The sequence below is a fragment of the Anabrus simplex genome, chromosome 8 (genome assembly GCF_040414725.1).
Source record: "Anabrus simplex isolate iqAnaSimp1 chromosome 8, ASM4041472v1, whole genome shotgun sequence".
Classification (NCBI taxonomy): domain Eukaryota; kingdom Metazoa; phylum Arthropoda; class Insecta; order Orthoptera; family Tettigoniidae; genus Anabrus; species Anabrus simplex.
The window spans coordinates 175,003,498-175,025,794 of record NC_090272.1 but is presented as its reverse complement, the minus strand read 5'-3'; the positions used below and the strand labels follow the sequence as shown (position 1 = coordinate 175,025,794).

Here is a 22,297-nt window from a genome sequence, read left to right as displayed (position 1 = left end):
ATGTATTGAAAAGAACCAATATATATTTTTTTGCTATTGGCTTTACGTCACACTGACTCAGATAGGTCTTATGGTGACGATGGGACAGGAACGGGCTAGGACTGGGAAGGAAGCGACCGTGGCCTTAATTAAGGTACAGCCCCAGCATTTGCCTGGTGTGAAAATGGGAAACCACGGAAAACCATTTTCAGGGCTGCCGACAGTGGGGTTTGAACCCACTATCTCCCGAATACTGGATACTGGCCGCTCTTAAGCGACTGCAACCAATATTATTTATTTACGTACCTTGCAGCAGAATACCTTGTTCTATTCTGTTCAAATTTTCTGAAATAGTCACTGTTTATAATTTCCCATTCCTGTTTCGGAGGCTTTTAGTGATAATCGGGGGTGATGGGAAATATTGATTATGCCTTCTTGATTAAAGAGCGTTTAAAGTGCAGTGACAGTTTTGTGTTTGGTTAAATACAACAATAGCTGACAGCGGGAAGTGATATGATTTTTCGCTTTAGTCTGCAGTGGCGTTGTGCAGTGCTGGCGCGCTTAAACCCAAAGAGTGATGACACTGGTTCTTTTACTCGTTTTGCCAGTGATATTGTCCTTTTCTAAAATACTGATGCTCATTCGAAGGTTCTGCCAGTTTACTCTAAGATGGCATTTTCCCGACCTTTTGAATGCCACAGTTTCATCGTTCCCATCCAAACTTACTCTATCAACTCTTGTTTCCTTTCGACCTTAAAGGTTTAGGCCATGATATCTTTTCATTTTCACACCGTTCTCTTTCTTGTTATTTCATTCTACGAGGAAATGGACATCTTCCTTTTTATTTTCTTGTCAGAGTTAAGAGGGGATAGGTGTACAACAATTAGTTTAGTTAAACTGTCAACCTCCTACGTAGAAAGGTAAAAATATCAGCAAAGCGTTCTTCAAGTCGACAGTCATCGAACAATGTCCGGTACAATATTGAATATGTTGATGTACAACGCATTTTCCAACAAGGTCCCAATGAAATATGACATTTTGATTTCAGTAAACAATGAACGTTTTCTTAGCGTGTTTATGTTCGTCATGTAAAATTACTTCATGCAAACAGTGATAAAAAACGAATTATGTCAGGGATGGTCATTATTGTAGCTGTATTGGACTTAACAAAGATTTTATGAAAGGAGAAAAAACACAATTTCTTGCGTAATGCATTGTCTTTATTTTCTAAACATATTATTGAGTACACAAGTATTGTTAACAGTTGTGGTTTTATCAGAATATACTTTTTTATAGTCTTTGTTCTCAGTCTCTTAGGTAAATAAAAAGATAAATGCAAGTTTCTTCGCTACACGTAAAAACATAGATTCATGGACATATTTTGGGACTTAGAAGACGACAGAGCGAGTACAGATTATTTGGTTGTTCCCCTCTTAATATCATCTTACGACATGCAGAGGGTACAGATAATAAATGCATTCTTTTACACCATCCACATGAGAGGTAAAAAGTTCCCATAAATCGAAATAATACATTATTTCCCTTCCTTCCGTAGTGTTCAGAATTTTAATTAATGTCTTCCGGTTAAAATTATTAGCCATTCCTTTGCTTACAGCCTCTCTTTATAGGTCTAGTGCGTCCAACATTAACATCTTCCAGAAACATGTCTTTACGTCCAACAAAATGGCGCCGTTCTTCCATCCATATGACGTATACTCTTTGTCTAGTTACGTTGTCGATTTTTGTCGACTCAAAGCTGTTGGCGCTAAATTGCTTACACTTAATTCCAGATAGACACGCAGCCCCAAAAATGTCCATATTAATACGGAGTATGAAGATTCCCTGGCCAAAGCGGTGTAGACATGCTTAGTTCCCTCATAGACTTGCCAGGACGTCGAGAAATTCACAGGCAAATCTTTCACTTCTGGAGAGTCGTATGATCCAGGGGTTCATTCAGCCTGAAACACAAATGCATACTAGGTTCATTCCATGGGACAAGACTGTATAATAACGGCAATAAGGACAATCAAAATGAAATTAGGAATTAACTCTCTAACTCATCATTTTAATCCCGACTCAACTCATGCAAATATTGTAAAGACGTTATCGACGAGGTCTGCGGCACAAATATCCCATGAAATGCCTCTCAAAGGACCCCTCTCGGAGTATTAAATCATTGAGAACTCCTACTTTGCCATTGCCTTGCCGTCATGAACCGTCAAGGTCCGTCAAAAAACTGGAGGTCTGTACGAATACAATACATTCTTCACTCCGATCGTCCTTCGAAAGTAAACAATGGAGCTAATAGTTAGCAGAACGACAGCGAAGAAACCAATGTGATAATAACTGAACACTATTTTTTAAAAAGGGTCTAAGTACCAACATTTAAAATCAGAGAAAATGTGGAAGTCATGTTTTATAACATGGCAACATTTAAAAACAAATTAGTACAAAAGTTCTGCAACAAGCTAGATACAGATGCATATATTAAACAAGTATACGTGCACTAAAATCAATTAATTAAAACTGAAAAAGGATCTTCATACCAAAACCAAAACCAAACGAAACCGCATGGCGCAACAACCCCGAAAGGCCATTGCCTACCAAGTGACCGCTGCTCAGCCCGAAGCCCTACAGATTACGAGGTGCCGTGTGGTCAGCACGACGGATCTTCTCGGCCGTTATTCTTGGCTTTCTAGACCGGGGCCGCTATCTCACCTTTAGACAGCTCCTCAATTGTAATCACGTAGGCTGAGGGGTTCTCCCAGCCGATCTCCTTGTATTGTGCTTTCGTCTGGTGTCTGCGTGGATCTTCTGGAAGGCAAAGCGAGAATATTCCTTCTCTGGACGCTCCACAAACATTCCAGTCCTTCATCATCGGAGATATAAAAAGAGGCTAGCCTTGAACAATGGGGAGTTGGAGTTAGTGTCTATGTCGTTAGTGATGGAGTGCTGCTATTGTTATCTCGTGGAAGTGGGCAGTAGTGGTTGTTGGAGTGAGTGAGCAGTAGTGGTCATAGTAGTGATTGTCGTCGTTGAGTGTACTGAAGGAGTGCGACGGAGAGTAACGTTAATGTTGGACCGCTGTAGTTTAGTGGTGCTTTATTATTTTATTCCGAGTAGTATGTACCGAGAAGTTCACTGTATGGAGCAGCCACGTGAAATGATTGTGTGAGCGATGGACTTCTCTGGAGTCGAGCCAACGAACAGTCATTGCGCGTCGTGACTGCTAACAGACTGTGTGTTCGAATCTGTATGCGTTAAGCTGCTGAATGGAACGACTGAACGTGCGAAGCGAAGGGAAATTTGAGCTGTCAGTCAAGATTACAGAAGGGAGCTCGTTCCAGGTAAAGACTGCCTAGTTCGAGACGTGCTGTGAGGAGTAAAGACTTCGTAAATAGCCGCTAGTTTGGGACCCGTTGTTATCCATTCTCAGACAAAATTTTATGTGTGTATATGTGTATGTACTAATTAGGACATCCTACATTAAATTAATTAAACCGATAAAACAGACAATATTTTATCCTTAATAATATATATACAACACTATAATCTATTAGTTTCATGGTCTGTATTGATAGTTCAAGTACAAGTATGAAGGATGAGTTCTCCACCTAATCAATACTTTATTTTACGTAGTGTCAATATTATTTACATAAAAATACAGCAAATAAACAGTAAATAAATACATAAATAAATAAATATAAATAATATTGACACTATGTACAATAAAGTATTGATTAGGCGAAGAACTCGTCCTTCATACATGTATATAAAACTCAAAAAAAGTTCGGAATATTGTAGTATTAGGCACGTTATATGGTAGGGCGTGTGTTGTGACAGAGAACACTGCATACACACAATAACTCCATTGCTTGTTTATTATACATAATGGGATAGTAGCCGTTTTCAAATCCAGAGAACATTTTACCTATCCCTCTAGTTCCCGTACATGGACTCCTGCAGACACCATAATAATACTAGTTATCAGACATGTGTGGACACTCTCTTCTGAATATAATAGAATTTATTGCATGTATTGCTATACATTAACGGAGTACTACAATTACAACATACATTCGAATGAATGAATGAATGAATGAATGAATGAATGATTTGATGGATGCATGATATCATGATTGTGTTCGTGCATGAATGAATTAATGAATAAACACTCTTCAACTGAGTCACGGATAGCCACCAACTGGCGAAACAGCATTCGTGAATAAATGGACTGACTTCTTGTAATGAAAACAAATAAATGAGAAAAATCCCCCCTCTCTCACACGCTGCCACTCATCTACACTAGACAGCATTACCGCATTAATTGTACAGTACCACTACTACTACTACTACTACTACTACTAATAATAATAATAATAATTATTATTTATTTAATTTATTTATTTATTTATTTATTTATTTATTTATTTATTTATTTATTTATTTATTTATTTATTTATTTATTTATTTATTTATTTATAACTTATCTAAAATAAATTTGCAAATGTGTAGTAGGATATTATACCTTGTCTTTGCACCTCGAAAGAACTTAATGTACTTATCTGGCGGTGAAGTTGTTTCATACTTATATACATTGTTGCAATCCTTACTGTTCATAACATTAATAAGATTTCTACATTTGCAATGGCATAATTAGCATGGTCATTTCGTCCTGTAGTGTTTTTTAAATAATCCCTAAAAGTATCATTCAAAATAGGCAAGTCTGTGATACATTTTTCATTCAGTAAATATTTAAACTGTAATTTTATTTTCTATGATCCATAGTTCCACATTTTTAAAAGTTGATATTTTGTTCTCAAGTGTATGATTTCTGAGGGCAACTTGTTCAAAAATTTAGGAACTACGACTTGTAGTGTTCTGGATCCATATTTGTTGTAGTACCTGATGATCTGAAAATAACTTCTATACCCCAGTCTTGTTCCATGTGTATTTTCATTTGCAATAATAATAATAATAGTAATAATAATAATAATAATAATAATAATAATAATAATAATAATAATAATAATAATAATAATAATAATAATAATAATAATAATAATAAATGTTACGTCCCACTAAATACTTTTACGGTTTTCAGATATGCCGAGGTGTCTGAATTCTGTCCCATAGGAGCCCTACCGACACGTGGCGTATCTGAGCACCTTCAAATACTGTTGTACGGAGTTAGGATCGGACCCTTCAAGTCGGAGTCTGAATATTAGCTCTCTACTGCACGGGAATTTTGTATTTTTAAAAGTAGAAATAAAATAAATGTATAACATTCTCTACACTTAAAAAGATTTACCTATTATCTGTGCAAAATACACTGCATAGAACGCAAGTGGTACCTTGGCGTCTTTCCAGACATTTTGCATCTAGGCTATCCAATAATCTGTAGACTACGTTAAGTTCGAGCCAAATCCAAACACAGTGAATTACGTACTTTACCCTGACAAAACAACGCCAAAAACCTCTAATGTACATTTGAATTTCAGGAGATTAAATCAAACATTACAACCAGTAGGAGTGTCAGGTGGGTGTATTAATTTGACTGCTCACTGCTCGCGACATATAAGCCAAGGTAGAAAAATAATCCACAGTTCTAGCCTTTCAGGCAAGCAAGTTAATGTTGAAAACATCCTAGGGATACGAGGTAAGAATTAAACGTAAGTATAAAATATAGTCCGTCTCTGTGGTGTAGTGGTTAGCGTGATTAGCTGCCACCCCCGGAGGCCCGGGTTCGATTCCCGGCTCTGCCACGAAATTTGAAAAGTGGTACGAGGGCTGGAACGGGGTCCACTCAGCCTCGGGAGGTCAACTGAGTAGAGGTGGGTTCGATTCCCACCTCAGCCATCCTGGAAGTGGTTTTCCGTGGTTTCCCAATTCTCCTCCAGGCGAATGCCGGGATGGTACCTAACTTAAGGCCACGGCCGCTTCCTTCCCTCTTCCTTGCCTATCCCTTCCAATCTTCCCATCCCTCCACAAGGCCCCTGTTCAGCATAGCAGGTGAGGCCGCCTGGGCGAGGTACTGGTTTTTCCCTCGGATTCAGCGAAGGATCCCACCTCTATCGCCTCAAGGGCAGTGTCCTGGAGTTTGAGACTTTGGGTCGGGGGATACAACTGGGGAGTATGACCAGCGGCCGTGGCCTTAAGTTAGGTACCATCCCGGCATTCGCCTGGAGGAGAAGTGGGAAACCACGGAAAACTACTTCCAGGATGGCTGAGGAGGGAATCGAACTCTCCTCTACTCAGTTGACCTCTCGAGGCTGAGTGGACCCCGTTCCAGCCCTCGTACCACTTTTCAAACTTCGTGGCAGAGCCGGAAATCGAACCCGGGCCTCCGGAGGTGGCACCTAATCACACTAACCACTACACTACAGAGGCGGACTTGTCCACCACTACGAGCGCTAATGTGAGTCAATACAGAGTTTATCTTAAGCCCTTATAACTACATACGATGAAGACATTTATCAAAAAGTCAGAAAACGCCTGAGGGTATTGAACCAAGGAACACACTATAGAAAGAATTATGCAAATAAGTTATTTGGCTAGGATTTTAACAAAAGAAGAAAACGAGTGAAGAAACGAGCAATTTTAGGCTGTTTTTCCAGAACCGTATTTAGGCCGGAAGTGATTTTCGATTTTTTTTTAGTTTGATAGAATTATCCAAGACTCACAATTTGAAATTTGAAACCTTTTTGACGTGTTGAAACACCAGATCCCATGAGATAGTTAAGCAACATTGGGCGTGGTCAAGATTTGGATGGGTTGGCACGCGCTGTTGGTGGAGAGTAAGGGAATGGAGGAGCGTAAAGTAACTGGCCATCCTACCGTACGTAAACTCCGACTCAGGCACACCTTTGCGGAGGTTCAGACCTGTCTTCGGGCAGAATACACTCTTACCTTACCTTACCTGGGCCCTTTAAACCTTCAACTTTCGGTACAATTGAGGAAATGCTTAATTTTACGTTTTTCGAAGTATGGGGACCCCTCCTTTGCCTGCTAAGAAATGTTTTCAACGTTAAAAGGTGTCCTTTTTAGTATTATACTTCGCTGTTATAGTTCTTGTCTCGCTGTATTGAAGGGTTTAGGTCAAGCTCCCTCCGGCATAGGGAATACATAACGAAGAGATAATCCAGGGTTATATTTCGAACAGGTGGTACGCGTGTAATTACTCTGTGTCGTATGATAACAGACACGTCCTCTGTGAATTGCTCAGTAAATATAGTTAGGCACTGCACTGGACTGGGATGTCCGTGTAAAAGGCGCTAAAAGCAAGTTTCCTCTTATGAGATGGCTTACAGGACACTCTTCAGTCAGCAAGCAATCGCCATCACCGCAATTAACACTCACACACTTACATAGTGCATGAAGTTGATGACCAAATGCTTCTAGCTCTTATACAAATAATAAACCTGCTTTGTAATATGTCGTAATGTTGATTATGTTACTGATGATGATTGTTGTTTTAGTATTTTAAATAAAGCAAAGCAAAGTCACCTCCGTACAGGCCATGGAGGCCCTTGGAGGAGTGGAAGGTAAAGGCTTCCACCATTGTTCACCTCGGCACGTGATGGGGTAGAGTGGTTTGCTCTACGCCCGGCCGCCTTTGCCCCCAGGAATTAACCTGGTACTCATTTTTTGTGTAGGCTGAGTGAACCTCAGGACCATATGCACCTCCGGAAGTGGAAATCTCGTTTCTTAAATTTTAAGTATTTTAAATACTAAGACAATTATGTTTCCTCCTCACAATAGCATCATTTTAAACCATCTACAGCCAAGATCGTCATCAGGGATGATGGTGCTGATAATAAACATGCTTGTTGTTTACAGGGGCCTAACATCTAGGTCATCGGCCTCTAATGGTACGAAATGAGACGATATGTAATGACAATTTAAACTTCCAAAACTCATCCACTGAGCAGAACTCAAAACTTGATGATGAAGAATGAATGAATGAATATGAATGTAGAATAATCAGCGGATCCAACTCACAATATTAAACGTTAAAATTAATTCCAAAATCAATCGACTGACTATAATTCAAAAAGACGACGATGAAAAACTGTTCATGAACTTAAAACAATCAGTGAATCCGACCCGCAATACCCTATCTATTAACCCCCGGCCCCGTGGTGTAGGGGTAGCGTGCCTGCCTCTTACCCGGAGGCCCCGGGTTCGATTCCCGGCCAGGTCAGGGTTTTTTTTTATCTGGACGTGAGGGCTGGTTTGAAGTCTACTCAGCCTACGTGATTAGATTTGAGGAGCTATCTGACGGTGAGATAGCGGCCGCGGTCTCGAAAGCCAAGAATAACGGCCGAGAGGATTCTTCGTGCTGACCACACGACACCTCGCAATCTGCAGGCCTTCGGGCTGAGCAGCGGTCGCTTGGTAGGCCAAGGCCCTTCAAGGGCTGTAGTGCCATAGGGGGGGGGGTATATACTGACAAAGGGGCTGCTTCCAAAGCACAGTCCTGAATCGATGGCACTTGCTGTCTAAAGGGGTAAAATATCCAGGTCAACGGCCCCTCATAATGGTACTCTTCGCTAGTAAAGTAGATCCACGGTATTTCTCACGTAGTAGTACTGATCACAAGTAACGTAGACTCACGGTGTTCCACACAATGTGGTACTACTCACAGGTAAAGCAGACCTATGGTGTTTCTCACATAAAAGCTCCGCTCATAGGCAACGCAAACCCAAGGTGTTCCTCACATAGTGGTACTGATCACAGGGACCCGTAAAATCCCGTGCTGTTCCTCACATAGCGGGTACTAATCACAGGCAACGCAGACTCACGGCGTCGCTCATATAGTGGTACTAATCACAGGCAACGCAGACTCACGGCGTCGCTCATATAGTGGTACTAGTCATAGGTATTGCAGACTCACGGCGTCGCTCATATAGTGGTACTAATCACAGGTATTGCAGACTCACGGCGTCGCTCATATAGTGGTACTAATCACAGGTATTGCAGACTCACGGCGTCGCTCATATAGTGGTACTAATCACAGGTATTGCAGACTCATGGCGTCGCTCATATAGTGTACTAGTCATAGGTATTGCAGACTCACGGCGTCGCTCATATAGGGTACTAATCACAGGCAACGCAGACTCACGGCGTCGCTCATATAGTGGTACTAGTTACAGGTATTGCAGACTCACGGCGTCGCTCATATAGTGGTACTAGTTACAGGTATTGCAGACTCACGGCGTCGCTCATATAGTGGTACTAGTCATAGGTATTGCAGACTCACGGCGTCGCTCATATAGTGGTACTAGTTACAGGTATTGCAGACTCACGGCGTCGCTCATATAGTGGTACTAGTTACAGGTATTGCAGACTCACGGCGTCGCTCATATAGTGGTACTAATCACAGGTATTGCAGACTCACGGCGTCGCTCATATAGTGGTACTAATCACAGGTATTGCAGACTCACGGCGTCGCTCATATAGTGGTACTAGTCATAGGTATTGCAGACTCACGGCGTCGCTCATATAGTGGTACTAATCACAGGTATTGCAGACTCACGGCGTCGCTCATATAGTGGTACTAATCACAGGTATTGCAGACTCACGGCGTCGCTCATATAGTGGTACTAGTCACAGGTATTGCAGACTCACGGCGTCGCTCATATAGTGGTACTAATCACAGGCAACGCAGACTCACGGCGTCGCTCATATAGTGGTACTAGTCATAGGTATTGCAGACTCACGGCGTCGCTCATATAGTGGTACTAGTCATAGGTATTGCAGACTCACGGCGTCGCTCATATAGTGGTACTAGTCACAGGTATTGCAGACTCACGGCGTCGCTCATATAGTGGTACTAGTCACAGGTATTGCAGACTCACGGCGTCGCTCATATAGTGGTACTAATCACAGGCAACGCAGACTCACGGCGTCGCTCATATAGTGGTACTAGTCACAGGTATTGCAGACTCAGGGCGTCGCTCATATAGTGGTACTAGTCACAGGTATTGCAGACTCACGGCGTCGCTCATATAGTGGTACTAATCACAGGTATTGCAGACTCACAGCGTCGTTCATGTAGTGGTACTAATCACAGGTATTGCAGACTCTAGGCGTCGCTCATATAGTGGTACTAATCATAGGTATTGCAGACTCATGGCGTCGCTCACATAGCGGGTACTAATCACAGGTATTGCAGACTGATGGCGTCGCTCATATAGTGGTACTAATCACAGACAACGCCAAGACCCGAGGTGTTCCTCGAAACGCAGACCCATGATGTCCACAAGCAGATGCTGAAACACCCCAGCGATTATAGCCTCTTTTTATATGCTTAGGGTGTTCCAAACGAACCTGGACAGAAGGGAGCCTACGTCACAGATACCGTACTAAAAACGGGTACCGTAAACCCATAGTGATCCACCCGCAGATCCATGGTATTCCTCACACTGAGGTAATAATCGCAAGAAAAGTCGACTCACGTGATGGTACTAAACACAGGCAATCTCATGGTTCACAATTTAGCATCCCTTGCACGCACCTGTCGATGCCTCTTACGACAGGCAGAGTATACGGTGGGTATATTTTTAGTCTGCGCCCCCACCAACAGGAGGTTGTGTGTTGTCTGCGAGAGCGATTTTATTTCGCTCAAGTCCGCCGACAAGACGACTCCACTATCTGTCACCTGGGTTTCGACACGTGGGAGTATCACCTCTCCCCCCTGCCGCGATAGCGTAGTAGGTTCGTGGCGTCTGCAGTGACATGATGCCCTAGACGTCACTGAAGAGGCACACTAGGGAAATAGAGTGAGTGAGTTTTCCGTTGCTTTCCTCACCGAGCCAGAATTTGCTATTACATATCAGTCAGCCAAACCCAATGATATGAACACACCCTATGAGCGACATTTTCGCACAGGGACTGGCTGCATAAGGAACTGCATTACAAGCATCGCTCATACCTCAGTCACTTTCATATCGTCGAAGCCAAGGACGAGACTGAGGCAGGTCAACGAAAGACACAGAGTTCTTCTATCAAATACAGTCACTGCTGTGCCAAAGCCACGATTGTGACAATGCTCTTCCTATCCCTTATTTCCTTTAAGACTGGTCACGCTTCCCAGCCACACGTTGACCTGCTATCCATCAGAACAATTTTCGCGGAGTTCATTTTCCTATGCGCGCGTGTAAAGGGAAATGTACCTTAAATACATCACACTCTAAGAGTGGAAAAATATGCCATAGAAAAATACATTCACACAGTACGGTACAGCACAGTACGCGCATAGGAAAGTGAACTTAATGAAAATAGTTCTGATGGACTACATATTACTATGTATCTGGGAGGCGAGACCAGTCTTGTGTGTGTATGTTTAGTCTTCAGCCCGAAGGCTGGTTGGATCTTCAACAGCTCCGTCATCAGCTGTCATAGATGGTCTAGGCATCACTGAAGAGGCGTACTAGGGAAATGAGGAGTGAGGCAGTTTCCTGTTGCTTTCGTTACCGAGCTAGAAGTTGTTATTACATCTCACTCTGCCAAGCCCACTGAAATACATGCGCAAACCGACCCTATGAGCAACATTTTCACACCATTCATTGCAGGGACTGGCTGCATAAGGAATGGCATTACTAGCGTCACTCACACCTCAAGTCACTTTCATTTAGTCAAAGCCAAGGATAAAGCCGAGACAGATCAATGAAAGTAACAAAATTGCTCTAGCCCATACCAGAAGACATAAAGGGAAATAATGGATAGGAAGTGCATTGTCACATTCGCGGTTTTGGCACAGCAGCGACGAAAAAAAAAAAAAATAGTGCACTGTAAACAGTAGGTCTCACCAGCAAAGGCACTAAAGTAAATCGATTTTCTCGCAGTTAATATAAACGAGCGGTCTTAAACTGCTATCCACTAAAGTCCACGCATCTGTTCTAACATTTCGAGTGAATTTCTAGATATCCAGAAGATAATTTCGCGCTATTCACTGTTGAGAGCTTTAGAGAAACCAAACATCCTGTTTACATCACAGGATAAATCAGTATAGTACCAAGTGACATCCTAGAATGTTGAATGAAATTGGAGGAAGATGAAATGGCGTATGGCTTTTCGTGCCAGGAGTGTCCGAGGACAAGTTCGGCTCGCCAGATGCAGGTCTTTTGATTTAACTCCCGTAGGCGACCTGCGCGTCGTGATGAGGATGAAATGATGATGAAGACGACACATACACCCACCCCCCGTGCCAGCGAAATTAACCAATTAAGGTTAAAATTCCCGACCCTGCTGGGAATCGAACCCGAGACCCCTGTGGCCAAAGGCCAGCACGCTAACCATTTAGCCATGGATCCGGACGGCGGAAGATCATCACGCTGTATCATATAAGTGGTCTGGAAAGTGTTAATACCGGAGGAACGACGGTACGGAAGAAACTACTGTATCACATTTCTTGTTTTATCTTCTTCTTTCAGAGCATGTATGAAGTACGAAAAGGTCGTTACGCGTTATATCCTGTGGGTATACTATGAACAGCGAGTGTATTTCTCACAATGAAGCTAAAAGAGGTGGGTCTTTCGCTTTATTCTCTCCAGAGTTTACTGTCCTTATTTGCAATTTAAACTCGCTAACGGTGAATTTTAAAAAGGAGCAAACAATAGTAACGATTATTATCTTCAAGAGTACTGTTACGCTACTGCAAGACAGATCAACAATATGTTGGCAGAAAAAAAAAAAAAATATTCAGAACGGGGAAAATGCCTGCTCAAATAAAGATCGTCCTGACTAAGGCTACTTCACAAAAAGTAAGTTACGATACAATACTAGAGTGTTCCACCCATGAACCTAAGTACGAGGGTTCGATCCTGGCTGAGGTAGTCCGCTTTTTGAAGGATGGTCAAAAATCTAGGTTCGTTCGTTCGTAATCTGTTTACCCTCCAGGGTCGGTTTTTCCCTCGGACTCAGCGAGGGATCCCACCTCTACCGCCTCAAGGGCAGTGTCCTGGAGATTCAGACTCTGGGTCGGGGATACAACTGGGGAGAATGACCAGTACCTCGCCCAGGCGGCCTCACCTGCTATGCTGAACAGGGGCCTTGTGGACGGATGGGAAGATTGTATGGGACAGGCAAGGAAGAGGGAAGGAAGCGGCCGTGGCCTTAAGTTAGGTACCATCCCGGCATTTGCCTGGAGGAGAAGTGGGAAACCACGGAAAACCACTTCCAGGATGGCTGAGGTGGGAATTGAACCCACCTCTACTCAGTTGACCTCCCGAGGCTGAGCGGACCCCGTTCCAGCCCTCGTACCACTTTTCGAATTTCGTGACAGAGCCGGGAATCGAACCCGGACCTCCGGGGGTGGCAGTTAATCACGCTAACCACTACACCACAGAGGCGGACTAAAAAAAAATCTAGGTACTCCATCCATATTATTGTTGTTGACATGTTAGAGAACTCTGCTAGCGTAGCCTACTGAGGGACATTCAAAGAAAACGAAAGCGTAGCCGTAGCATCAGATCAGTATAATCCCACTTTCATTACCAGAAAACAGCACAATCGAAATGTCGATATTCGTAAGCAGGCCATGTGATTACTAGGTGGCTATTCCGTTGACCATTCGCATGTGAAAAAGCATAAAAAAGTGACGTTAAACAATACCTGAAATAGCATAGAGGAGAGATCTTTTCTTTGGTTACCAGGGACCTACTGGTCCACCCTTGGAAGTGCTCTTACGTATTCAGAAGAATTAAACGGACACAGTGTAAATTTCCGGAGCCTCCGTGGCTCAGACGGCAGCGCGCTCGGCCTCTCACCGCTGGATACCGTGGTTCAAATCCCGGTCATTCCATGTGAGATTTGTGCTGGACAAAGCGGAGGCGGGACAGGTTTTTCTCCGGGTACTCCGGTTTTCCCTGTCATCTTTCATTCCAGCAACACTCTCCATTCTCATTTCGTTGCATCTATCATTCATTAATATAATATCACTTTGGGAGTGGCGACCCCATCGTAATAATAGCCTATATACGATTCATTCATTACATCCCTGACCTGGTCACTGACTGGAAAACAGGTTGTAGGTTTTCAGTGTAAATTTCCAAACTGCGACCATTTTCTGAGTTGCTATTGGCCGACATGATGAAAACAAGTCTCCGACAGAGCTCACATCACGTCTTGCTGATTGTTATTTGTTATCTAGGTCATCAGTCCACACATCATGTCTGACATCAGGACCGCCACATTCTGTAAAAATAAGAACGCCACACAGTTTGAAGGTTTTATGGCGTAAGCTGGATAATATTACTTTTAGCCACTTTGTAGTCCGACTCATTGGCTGAATGGTCAGCGTACTGGCCTTCGGTTCAGAGGGTCCCGGGTTCGATTCCCGGCCGGGTCGGGGATTTTAACCTTAATTGGTTAATTCCAATGGCCCGGGGGCTGGGTGTTTGTGCTGTCCCCAACATCCCTGCAACTCACACACCACACATAACACTATCCTCCACCACAATAACACGCAGTTACCTACACATGGCAGATGCCGCCCACCCTCGTCGGAGGGTCTGCCTTACAAGGGCTGCACTCGGCTAGTAATAGCTACACGAAATTATTATTATTAGTCACTTTGTAAATTTGTCAAGACTCCAAGAGATGCGCGATGCCCACTTTCCTTGCCCTCAGACCGATATTCTAATAAAACTCGACCAATGGTCTTCTGCAGCAAAATGCTCTTGTCTAAAATTCGGCAATAAATTACTTCTAGTTTTGTCCATTCTCTGAGCTGCTTCACGGTTCGAAGTTGGCAACTCTTGTGACGCCTTCCGAGCCGCGTCATGTTGAATATCTAACCTAACTTCTGCGAAAGGCCAACGGAAGTTTTACAATCACTATTATTACCCCACGTAAAGCAGCTTATAAAAAAAGAAAGGCAGAAGAAGTTCGCATACTATGCACAGTACACATTTGTTTGAATTCACTCAAAGTTGAAAGGCAATCTAGTATCAACTAGGTTGCCATCCGTTTTCATGAGAGTATTTCAAGGCCTTGTATTATAGCGTAGGCAAGGATTACGCTGTAGGCATCATCTCGTTCATACGGCTGCCCATACATTTGTAGCTACTTGTTAGGCCCTGATACAGCTTTATTCCTGGAGTACTTATGGATTATTTGTTGTCTTCTTCAACCAGAATCCTAAAATGTGAGAAAATTTATGAAGTGTGTTAATAATTCCTTTGTAATTTATTGGTTTTTATTTTCTTTAAAATGGTTATTCTTTTATTTGTAATCAGTGGCCTATACTGAGGGCTACCGAGGCTATCACTGATTTAGTCTATTAAAACCCAATAGTTCCGTCCAAAGGCCCACAACGTGGAAAGCTTGTAGAAATGCTGATAAATCACAGTGCTTTATAAGTTAAATTATATGATAATATTCACTGCCCAAATTTTGGGAATAAAAATAAGAAATTAGCTGAAGCTTCAAGCGAAAGTGTTGTTTATAGATGTATTATAAAACAGTGACTGTTGTACAGCAGTGTGTATTTCTGCGAGGATTCGGATACTAATCATATGCTCTGAAATCTACAAAATATGCACCTTGTAATCGTGATATTACATTAAAAAGGAGGAAAAGCACTCTCAGCTGTATTGTAAAAGATATTGGCATGATACTGGTAACAGGTGGCGTACTCAAACATGAAATCGCTTTTAGAACTCCAGCGCCATCTAAAATGTTATTTACACATGGCAACTGTTTACATAAATACTTATTGGAAGAAGAAGAAGAAGAAGAAGAAGAAGAAGAAGAAGAAGACTGAGTGAGTGAGTTGGCCGTGCGGTTAGGGGCGCGCAGCTGTGAGCTTGCATTCGGGAGCTAGTGTATTCGAACCTCATTGTCGGCAACCCTCAAGATGGTTTCCCGTGGTTTCCCATGTTCACACCAAGCAAATGCTGGAGCTCTACCTTAATTAAGGCCACGGCCGCTTCCTTGCCATTCCTAGGCCTTTCCTATCCCATCGTCACCATAAGACCTATCTGTGTCGCTGCGACGTAAAGCAACTAGCAAAGAGAAAGAATAAAACTAACAAATTGAAATACATTCCCAGATTAGGAATTCTATCAGATCTGGGTTAAAACCAAAACTGTGAAGGTTGTTTAGAAGTTTATGATGATCAGTCCTATCAAATGCTTTTGTCTTGTCCGCGTACATGACATCCACTTGTCCTCCTTGATCTAGAATAGATGGCACATAATTCGCAAAGTTTACTAAATTTGAACTCGTCGATCTCCTTTGCTTAAAGTCATGTTGTTTCTCTATGACGAATTTCTCAACATGTCGATAGATATTGCAGTAAAATATAGCGTCACCCTTCGCTTTTAACCTTAATTGATGCTATTTGAGGATCCAACAAGCCTTCAGGCTGATGACTAGCATATACTGAACTCTTAACGGTATATCTCTTCGCTCGCAGAGTTAAGCTCACGGGTGCATGAAAACATATCACTAATTGAGTGGAATGTATAATAACCATTAGACGGACACGTAATCAGGTTACAAGTTGTGTAGAGATACAAGTCGAACGTGAAGCGATGCGGCATCTCTCCAAATTGACCTAATGGAGATCGTAATAAGGTTGCTGGAAATTCACCTTTATAAACAAGATCTGTTGCAGCCTGATACCACCAGGTAGCTACTCAATTACAGGACTGCATCACTGGTCTATTGGTTAACGTAATGGAGTACTGACCAAGTAGTTTTGAGGTTTGATACACGCCTCTCCCCAAAGAATTTCCTCCTCGGTGCGAGGGTCTGGAATGAAGTTAACTAAGAGCTCGTTTAGTAATGTATGTTCTAAGATACATTTTGACATCCGTTCCCATACTACGACGTCCAAATCCGTTTGGTTAATGCAATTTTGTTGTCCATCAGAAGAAATTATGGGGATATGACTCAATACAAAGGACAGTGCTATAAGTCGCAATGGCTCCGAATGTAATAATAATAATAATAAGAAGAAGAAGAAGAAGAAGAAAAGTCATCTCCGTACAGGCCATGAAGGCCCTTGGAGGGGTGGAAGGTAAAGACTTCCACTATCTGTAACCTCGGCACTTGATGGGTAGAGTGGTTAGCTCTACGCCCGGCCAACTTTGGCCCCAAGAATTAACCTGGTACTCATTTTTGGTGTAGGCTGAGTAAATCTTGGGACCATATGCACCACTGAAAGTGGAAATCTCGTTTCTTAAACTTTTAGATTTCCTGCGGATAATCGAACCCACGTCCTTCCGGGTAAACCAAGCACGCTTTAACAGTCTCGGCCAGGCATCCCCTAATAATAATAATAATAATAATAATAATAATAATAATAATAATAATAATAATAATAATAATATATTCCGTCGTCTTGGCTGAATGGTCAGCGTAGTGGGCTTCGGTTCAGAGGACCCGGGGTTCAATTTCTGGCTGGGCCGGGGATTCAAACCATTTCTGGTTAATTCCTCTAGCTCGGGGGTTAGGTGTTTGTGTTCATCTTAATACACATATTAATTTCCTGTACGTTCCACACATCACACTACTAGTCACCAGAGAAAAATGCAATCAAGCATATACACAGAGAGAACCTCAGATAACTGGGGAAAGTCCAGGAATAATAATAATAATAATAATAATAATAATAATAATAATAATAATAATAATAATAATAATAATAATAATAATCACCATCATCATCATTTTAAAAATAGGAAAATCGACGACGACACAGCAAAATAGCGAAAGTAGAAAAGTAATCAGCCCCATAGCACATATCCAGCCTCCTGGAATCTGCTAGATGTCAACTTTGATGCATCATGTAAGGGGTTGCAAAGCGGTATAATTTTCTGTGAAATAAAACGATTCATGGTGACCATACAAGACCAGGTGGTAGCCACAAAAACAATGGAAAGAATATAATCAATCATGATCAAGAGACCTTTGTAGAATGTGTAAAGTAGGTAGAGAGAGGCACCTAGTGATAAGACAACGTTGCCAAAGTCATCCATCAGTGTATATGTTTGGGCAAAGGTCGTATAACCGATCAAATACTGGGGCTGTACCTCAATTAAGGCCACGGATGGTACCTTCCCAGTCTTAGCCCCTTCTCATCCTTGCATCGCCGAAAAACCTTCGAAGTGTTAGTGCTACATTAAACCACTAGCAAAAACAAAACAAAAAAGCAAGACAATTCTAAGAAGTATATATGAAAAAAATGGCGTATGGCTTTTAGTGCCGGGAGTGTCCGAGGACATGTTCGGCTCGCCAGATGCAGGTCTTTTGATCTGACACCCGTAGGTGATCTGCGCGTATGATGAGGATGAAATGATGATGAAGACGACACATACACCCAGCCCCCGTGCCAGCGAAATTAACCAATTAAGGTTAAAATTCCCGACCCTGCCAGAAATCAAACCCGGGACCCCTGTGACCAAAGGCCAGCACGCTAACCATTTAGCCATGAAGCCGGACAGAAGTATATATTGTACTGTACGAGTATATATCAAGAGAAGACGCAAGATGACAAGGAGAGTAAAGGTAGATCGAGCGGGAGACATTTACAACTTTGTAGAATGTTGGGTCTTAAATCTGTATGATGATTATTATTATTATTATTATTATTATTATTATTATTATTATTATTATTATTATTATTATTATTATTATTATTATTATTATTATTATTATGATTACCAAGCGAGTTGGTTGCGCCATGGCTTGCATTCAGGAGAAGGTGAATGCGAAACTCACTGCCGTCAGTCCTAAAGATAGTATTCTGTGGTATCCCCATTCTTAACACAGACTTATGCTGGAGCTGTACCGTGATTAATGACATACTCGCATCCTTCCGAGTTCTATCCCTGTCCTATCCTGACGTCACCATAAAAAAATTCGACGTCGGTGTAATGTAAAACCAATAGCATATACAGTGCAATTCTACATGCAATAAAATAGACCTGGTGTTTCAGATAAGGGGTTTAAGAAGGTCAAGAACCTAAAGATTGGATTAACTCGGGAAGACATTTGAAGCCGAACAAATTACAATTTAACAACTTTAAAGGCTTCCCCGATCAACAAAAATAGAACAGAGGATGGACGGAAGAAAGGGAACAGGTTGCCAGAGAACGAACGCAGCGCTTTTGAGTTGAAGGAATCGCTTTTGAAAATATGTAATAGTTACTTAACGTCATCTGTAAAGGACCTAAATAATAATAATAATAATAATAATAATAATAATAATAATAATAATAATAATAATAATAATAATAATTGTACCGGGCGGTACACCTCCATGCCGCTTATTTAAAATTTGCGCCAGTTGAAACTCCTCTGCTGGAGGAAGTCTGAACTTTATCTACGGTATTAATTTTCTACTTTCCCAGAAGATGTCACTACCTGGAAATTTTGGAGTTTTTGAACTGTGTCATTTTCGACGTATTTTTGTTTTGCTTGTAGTAAGAAGTGTGAACTTTCTCTTCTAGAGGACACTACTGAAGATCAACAATAGTGCACCCTAGTGCGGAGTGAAAGAACTGTTTTTTTGGAGAAAATTTAATTTCAAAAGTTTGTTCTTTGCTAAATTTCTTTCAGTCATTGTTTAAGTTGGCAATATTAACCCTTTCTTTCCCCTTGTTTTGAATTTAGCCAATCCCGAATTTCTTAAATTAATTTTCCACCAATGATGTGTTTCTTCTTCATCTTGTGTAGGGGTTTTCTTTAACCACCAATAAAAGATTGTGGGCGGGTGTTTTCCTTCCTAAAACGCCTCGAACTTTCCGCGAGAGTATATAAACTGCTGATTTTAGGGTCTCTGCGCCACTTCTGTTCCATCTTTTCGTGTGTAAAGTACATAGCAGGGGGCGGGAAGCGCCTCTTTCTTCGGCGGCAGTCAACAACCAGGTAATGGCCGATTAATTACTTCTTTTCTTGCTTGCTCAGCAGTTTAACTCTCGGGGCGGGTCCGAAGTTTTTCCATTATGTAACCTTCCTTAAAATGTAAAGAAACTTGTATCTATTCTATCTTTTAAACTACATATTGGGATAGAGAGTGCTTAACCCTCTCGAGCTCCCACTCATATTGTTTTGAGGTGAACTTATTTTCTCAACCTATTCTTCCTTAACATTATGTAAATTTGTTTCTTTCTAAAGTCACCTCTTTAGTATGGGATCAGCCCTTGCATTTGTGGCCTAGAGCCAGATTAGGTTTTAAAAGCAAATGTTTTAGGAGTGCAGTTCGCCTCCTCTCAACTTGGTATTTTAGAGGTCATGTAATTATCCTTTTATCGCTTAATAGACCTCAGTAGATTGGGTATTTTACCCCTGTGCTTACGTCCTTAGAGGACAGCTTGAAGGTAGAGTTAGGTGTGGCCTTGTGATAGGCTCAAAACTTTGAGAGCGGATCGCTCTTTTGCAATTTGTTTCTGCGTGCCTCTAGGAGGTATTACTGTGTAATTCGGAGCAAGTGCTCCTGGGCATGATTGGGGTTTTCTGCCCCTTTGCTAAACCTTATGTACATGTAAATTCGGGCTAACTGCTCGAGAATTGGAAGTTCGGGGCCCGAAGCCCAAAACTTGTAAATACTATTGTTGCTCTTTGTTGCCTTGCTACTCTGTACCTGCCATTCTTGTTATTTCTGAGTTTGAAAAGAAAATATAACCTTGTTAAATTTTAAATTAATTTTACTTTCGTAGCTTGTGACCTGTTCACCACCCCGCACCTTCTTTCACCTCTAACTACCACAAAAACACGGTAACAAGTGGTAGCAGAGCGTGGTTGAATGGGTCTCAATTTAGCCCCTTTTGACGGCTAAACATTGTTTTGTTCCGAACTCTAACCATTTTCTCAGTTGCTGGAATTTTCTGATTTTTTCCAAAATTGTTCTGTCATCATGCCCGGCCCTCGCGATGTTCTCCATCTTAACTATTTGCGCAAGGAGGAGTTGATCTATGAGTTAACTATCAGAAATGTGCAATCTGGAGGCACGGTTGCGATAGACACCAACAAGCTTAGAGAGTCCCTTGATTTGCCCATTTCCATCCCTAATTTGGGAGAGAAAGGAATTGACGACTCTCTTTCCACGATCACCGAGAATACTACTGGGCTAGCATCGGTAGTTAGTTTTTTGACGAAAATGATCCTTCTCCTAATCAAATTAAGCGTGTGCAAGCCAGGCTATATCATTTTTCAAATAGAGTTAACGATCTGTTGTCTCTGAAGTTGAATGACGTTCAGAGGAAGGAAGCTAGTACGTTGCTTGAAAGTATTTCTGAATTATCTAGCAAGGTCACTCAGTTGTTAACTGGGGAAGTTCCTCCCAAAAGCGATCTAACCACCACAGTGAATGTAGGTAGCGAGGAAGAGCCTCCTAAGGGAGAAGTAAATAGGAAAACCATCGCTGCTCAAACAACCTCTGCCCCATCGGACGAGTCTGAACGCCGTAACTCATTAAATAATGTACGTTCTGAATTAACTTCCTTACCACTGAAACCTTTACCTACTATGTCACCCGGGTTCAGCAGTTTGCCTCATCCATTGGCAATGTTGCTCAGAGGTATCTCTAAGTTTTCCGTTAATACCACCAGTGAAGTAATTTCCTTTTTAAGATTTTTAGTTGAATTTCAGGATCATGCCCTTGTGTTTTCTCTTTCTCCATGTCAAATTTTGCAAATTATCTATCCCTATGCAATTGGCATTCTCTCTGACAAAATAGTAAGAGCCATTGCCGAGCAATCATCTATTGAGGATTTCCACGCCCACTTGCTAGCTAACTTCATCCCGGCTAGGGCCAGGTCCTCCCTTATTCAGAAGTACTATTATCGTGTACAGCGTTTGGATGAAAACTTGGCAGATTTCATCCAAGATATTAAATTCTATACTAGGGTGTTTGCTCTTCATTTTCCTGAAGATCAGATTGTACAGGCTATTGTAGAAGGAATTTCACCATCCTATAGGTCATATTTGTGTTTCGCGGCGTGCCCGCAAACCTTCTCGGAACTTGAAGCATTGGCCGTTTCAGCGGAAGGGGTTAGATACGCCGATTCCTTGCGTGTCGCGAAAGAACCCCCACCTTCCTTTAGTAATACTCGGCCTCCACCTCGCCGATCAGTCACTCCTCGTAAATGTTACGCTTGCGGGTCGCCTGACCATCTGCGGAACAAGTGTCCATTGATCAAATCTAGTAGGGCAAATAATGGAGCTGGTTCATCACAAGGCTGCTTTAAATGTGGGGCTTTCTCACATATCGCCAAGAATTGCCCAAATTCAAATAGCACCCCCTCCTGCTCAACGTCCGGTGTAAATTCCACCAATGCCAATAATAAAAAATGACTAGTGGCTT

General features: G+C 42.0%; 1 protein-coding gene across 1 annotated transcript in view; it reads right to left on the bottom strand.

Moving 5' to 3' along the window:
• Positions 1-1,186: 1,186 nt before the first annotated feature.
• The window catches only part of LOC136879259 (uncharacterized), a 59,518-nt gene continuing 38,407 nt past the window's right edge, over positions 1,187-22,297 (bottom strand). The window contains exon 4 of the mRNA XM_067153074.2: positions 1,187-1,937. The gene's annotated coding sequence lies outside the window, so the exon portion shown is untranslated. The remainder of the gene's footprint in view (positions 1,938-22,297) is intronic.